Source organism: Mercurialis annua, linkage group LG3 (assembly GCF_937616625.2).
Source record: "Mercurialis annua linkage group LG3, ddMerAnnu1.2, whole genome shotgun sequence".
Classification (NCBI taxonomy): domain Eukaryota; kingdom Viridiplantae; phylum Streptophyta; class Magnoliopsida; order Malpighiales; family Euphorbiaceae; genus Mercurialis; species Mercurialis annua.
Genome location: NC_065572.1, coordinates 67,186,898 through 67,192,897, shown reverse-complemented (window position 1 = coordinate 67,192,897; position 6,000 = coordinate 67,186,898).

Genomic DNA, 6,000 nt, shown 5'->3' with positions numbered 1-6,000 from the left:
ATTTCAACGAGAGGGTGATTACTGGTTTACCACCTTTTATAACGGGTGTTGCTATTCGCCGCCCGCTTTTACTTAGCACCGCACAGGCGAAAGACATTTATGCCCCTCTAGCAAAATTTCAAAAAAAAGTTCTCTCAACTCATTCGAACACACTCGAACAACTACGTAAAAAGTCGAGTAAAATGACGGATAACGAGTATAATTTGTCGGGAAACAAATATCGACGTTCGGAAATAAGTTTTTCCGGCTTTTCCGAGGTAAAAAATAGTTTTTTAAAAATTTTATTTAAATTTTTTGAAGGGGGACGACTGTGTTTCACGTCCTCTCCAGAGGAGGGGACGCCGGAATTCGGCGTCCTCTCCGGAGGAGAGGACGTGAAAACCAACGTCCCCTCCTCTAGAGGGAACGCCGAACGCCGGCGTCCACTCTTCTGGAGAGGACGCCGGCGTCCCCCTTTTCCGGCCGCGACCGAAACGTCGCGGCCGGAAATTAATTTTTTTTTTAAAAAAACGTTAAAATGATTTTTTTTAATAATTACAGTGATTTTTTATTGCATATTATTACGACTTTGTCATTAATTAAACCAAAAACAGTTATAAACTGGATTGCTAAACATTCCACGCCTATTTTTGCTAAACTGGATTGCATTCATGAATAAGCTTAAATGCACAAGCAACCTACTCATTGTAATTATCTAATGCTCCATTTAAAACTAATTTCATGCAAAATTTGATCATATTGACTAGTTAGCTGAGTATTGAATAGCTTATTCATGTTTATTCAACTACTTAGCTGAGTATTGAATAGCATTTGCAAATTTTGATATCTCAATTTTTCTTTTATTTTTTATTTATGTGGGTCTACGGTTTTAGAATGATATTTTATTTTAATGTTAAAAAACTAATATGTGTGTTCGTTGTTTCATTTAAAACTTAAATCTCTTGACACACCAATGAACTTTAACTCAAATGGTATAAGCGCTAAGCAGAAAACTGCTAGGTCGTGGGTTTATTTCCTCCCACAAGCGCTCTCCCCTTCTCAAATTATTGTTAGCAAAAAGCCAACTCGTAGTACTCGACAAGTCGAGGTCGAACCCACAAGGATTAGAGGTTTAAAGTGAACGAAATTAATTGTGAAATTCAATTCGGAAAGTAATAGAAAGATTGGTTTTGGTTTCAAATAAAGAACTTGTAAACAACTATTACTTAAACACACTACTTAACTAAAACAATTAATCAACAATCAACTAATTAACACGCGATTTAAACAATTAGGGTAAAGCGTTTAGAGGTTGCTAGTCATGCCAAAGTCATATCTAAGTAGTTTGGGTTAAGGTGATGGGAACTAAGGTCGGGTCAAGCTATTCTATAGAACCAATTCCGCTCTCTCGAGCCGGAATTGAAAGAGTCGAAACTTGGTTAACAATCCCGAAATCTAATCCACTCTCGTGCTCATAGATTTTAAGAGAGTTAATAAAGCCAACTAGTCAAGCAAACTCCACAACCAACATAGCCCTAGATCATGCTAATGCATCTAGGTCTAAAGCATGTACTCCCCTAGGTATAGTCTAATTAGTTAACTCTCGTCCTCCTAATTAAACCACATAGCAAAGAATAAGAGGCCAACCTATTCTAAGCATTAAGCTCAAGAAGCACAACAACCAACATCACCCATAAACCCTCACCCTAATCACTTATCTAATCAATCATGGCAATCATAACAACCCCAAACAAGGGGTTTAGCTACTAATCATCATCATGGCATAACTAATTAAGCAATAGTAATGATTAGGCATAGAGTAAAGAATAAATACCTTGGAGTAATAAATGAACTTTAAACACATGAACAAGATAATGAAGCTTGAATTAAAAGATCAATACTTGTATTTAATAAGTTTTCTAATATAGCAAAATCTGGAAAATAAATGAGAACACCAAGAACTATGAAGATCCTATACTAAAATAGAGAGCAAAAGGAATGAAATTGATTGATTCAAAATTGTTGTCTACAAAAGTGAATGAATCTTGACCTAAAAATATAAAGTGTCTTATATAGTCTGGATAAAAAGGGAAATAATAACATCCTAGTACAAGAGTTGTTGGGCTAAAAGGGGAGGTGGGCCACTTAAAGCTCTTTCTTCAAACAAATTTCGTCTTCAGCTTTTTCCCCATGTCTTGGTCGAGAAGCTCATTTAAGTTGAGCTTCTCGATCGAGAAGCTCCTTTGATGACCCTTCGTGTAAAATGATCCTTCATGTCTTGGTCGAGAAGCTCATGTCTTGGTCGAGACATGTGTTAAATTACACATGTCTCTTTTGCTTCTCAGCTTCTCTTTTGCTCATGAACTTCTCTTCCAAGACATGCTTTAAAAACTTGATTTCTCTTTAACTCTTTGCTTTAGCTTCCGACTTTGATATTTCTTTAATTCTTCACTCTTTTTAGCCCAAATAGTTCCGCAAACACTCCAAATCACCTGAAACACCAACACACATAATAAGGTATCGAAACACCTAAAAACACATGTCAAAACGTAATAAAGTGATGCAAAAACTATCTAAATACTAGGAGTATTCTACTCCTATCAATTATCAACAAAAAAAAATCTCTTGACATTCCATTTTGAGATTGTACTTTGTTTTTTTTTTATCAAAGGCTAAAACTTTCATTGATGAGAATGAAAATTACATAGATGAATGGTTCTTCAATAAATTGAAAGAATTATTCTAAAATAATGATGAGAACTGTTAATACAATCATCCATTAAGGCTTTTTCAACCATCAAAAGGTTATCCAAAACATAAGTAGTTCAAATTGAAAATACGATCTTGAAGCCGCTTTATTTTTGAAGTTTCAAACTCTTCAAGTCTTCATCTTCAATAGATCCATAAGTTATCTCCCAAGTTTTAGATTTACAACAATATTTAAAAGTTTATTCAATTAAAATAAAATTTATACAAACACTTTAAGAAAGATTTATTGAAACAAAAAAGTAGATATGTGATTAATAATACTATGGGCGGAGAGAAGATAATTTTCCGGTTGATCGGAAAAATCATCTTCTCCCACCTTTATAAAGATGAAGAAGAAAAAAGTTTTTTTGTTTTAGAAAAAAGGGAAAGCTCTAGCTTTTAGAGAGAGGGTGTGCTTCAAAGAAACAAATTCAAAACCTATGAGACTGTACTTTGTACTTTGTTACATATAACATTGTCATTAGGAATGTCAATATTAAATAGTCTGTCCTATGTGTTGTCAAATTTTTTTCATTAGAAGGAGTATAAGTTGTTGTTAGAGATTTTATCAAATTTACTCTATGAAAAGTTCACATCTCATTAAACTTTCAAACTGATGACAATATATGCAACAAGAATAAAAGTTACAAATAATAATAATTTGAATAGTCAAAATAATATATTATAAAATTTAAAGACCATATTATAAATAAATTAATATCTGATGTTCTAGTGATATGCGTACCGAACTGTACCGGATTGTTAGGATCGAATCCCCGTACTGAACTGTACCGAAAAATAAAATCTCTGAACCGATTATTGGTACGGATACAGATCCTATTTTAATATTCTCGGTTTTTGGTTTGGATCCGGAGATTTTCCGATCCCCGGATTTTCTCAAACCGTGCTCACCCCTAGTTCAGATAAGTATGCGTACGGTAAATTTGACCAGGCTAATAAAATTAAACAAACATAAATAAAATATACATAGGTGAAATATAACAAAATAATAATATTTATAAATATTATAATTGTGAAACTGGCATAAGCAGTTTATATTCGTCAATGCTATTTGCTAACCGTTTAAGTTAAAATATTTTTGAATGAAAAATTATAAATAAATGACAAATATTTGTTCGCTACATTTAAAAGTTACAATTATTATAAAAAAAAATAATAGAAAAGAGACTCGAGAATTTAGATAAAAAAAACTGCCCTACATATTGTTACATTCACAGTAGATTTTTCTTTTTAAAAAATATTCATCTCCATAGTGTTTTAGTTTCAGGCTTTTATGTGTAAACTCTAATCAGTAACATGCACATTTTTTATTTCTTTTTTTTTTATAATTGGGGGAGGAGGGAGCATTTGTGGGATGTATTGAACCCACGACCTTGACAGTTTGCTGTCCAGCATTTATACCATTTAAGAAAACATATCCTCTATAATCTTTAGAGAAAAGGAGAAAAATGTCTAGATGTGGTATAATGCAGTCCAATTGTTAGTAAAGTCAGTCAGCTCCACATGACATGCCTATATAATGAATTGAAGACAAATAAAATAAAGGCCAACACTTAATCCTTCGGCAACACAAAAAAATACTAAAAAGTTCAAAAGTGGACGTTTATAATTATTATTCTTAAGGACAAATTCCAATCAGCAACATTACTTTTTCAATACCTTTATCGTATTGTGTTTTTAAATTTCTTGTAAGGTGACTCAGGAAAATATGTAGTATTAAGCTTTTTAAGAATAAGAGTATCATTTTTATTTAAAATTTGCTTTTGTTTATCAAAATATATTAAACTTGTGCATGTTTTTCAGTATCCGCTCAGTCTATCTAGATCGAATAAGTTTGTTTTTCTTAAATATAATTTTTTTTATTGATTGAACATCAAAAATCAGTTTCAAACATTAGAATCAAATGACATGGTTGTTGTTTTTTTAAAATAATATCAAAGTCACTGCCACATCATTTTCCATGTAAATAAAAAAAACAATAAAATCTATACATTTTAAAATTGAAACTCTAAAACTGAACGTGGAATAGTCAAAAGCCCTAAAGTCGTGGTCGGTGTGTGATTATTAACCTAATATGTGTTCAGCTCTTCCAATTTGAGTAAAACATTTTACAATTAAACTCAACTCGAGTCTAAAATTTATATAAAGTTTATGTTTTACATGCAAATTTAGATTTAGATTTTTAAATAAAATCCTACATACACCAGAAATTTATCTCTAAGTGCATAGGAATATTCATGAGGCGGATATTTATTATTACAAATTAAATTTAAATCGAATACAAACCAAATTAAATTTCTATATAAAAGGGTCAGATTCAATTGAATCCAATTTGAATCAGTCTAAGATGGGCCCATGGGCTAGCAGCATCTTATGTAAGAATGTTTAGAAATCAGGCTGCAGCGCTTTGGTGTAATTGTCTTTTGAAAGAGAGAAGTCTATTTGGCCCATTAACAGACATTTTTCAGATCATTACATGAAACCATATAGACTTCCATTTAAAATGGTAAGCCCAGCCCATATACAGAGACAACCAGGCTGCATCCTGCTCATGGCCTAATCTAATTTGGGCTTTTTATAAAAATATTTATTTTTAGTTAAATGTTTGCAAAACTACGTCTTTTTAGTAAATTATTGATAGGTGTAGATGGCGTATTTTTACCAAAAAAAAGTTAGGAAAAGGTATTTTTGTAACAAACAATGGGTCAACGCGCCTTCTAAACTTGTGACGCAAGATTATTTAACCTAGTTTTTACCTTTTTTAGCAATTAACACCAAAACTCTTCATTTTTGAGTCAGATAACCCCATATCTTATATTTTTATTGTAAAAAAAAAATCAGAATAATTTATCGCAACAATTAGTGAATTTTCTAAAATTTTTTCGCATCCCTCAATTCGGATTTGTCTTTCATGCGTTTTAAAGATACAGTTATGGGGTTATTTGACCAAAAAATAAATTTTTTTGGAATTAGTTACTAAAAAAAATAAAAACTGAATTAAATGACTGAATCACAAATTCAGAGGGCGCATTGACCCTTTCTTCATTTTTTTAACAGTAGAAAAAATTCAAAATAAAGTGTATAGAGTGTGAATTTTTTTAACAGTAGAAAAAATTCAAAATAAAGTGTATAGAGTGTAATTTCATCACATACGATACATGCTTTTTCCATTTAAAGTTATAAGCCAAATCCACATTTTTAAAACCAAAAAGGAGTCATAAAGACACATGGGGCGACTATAATTTCATCAAC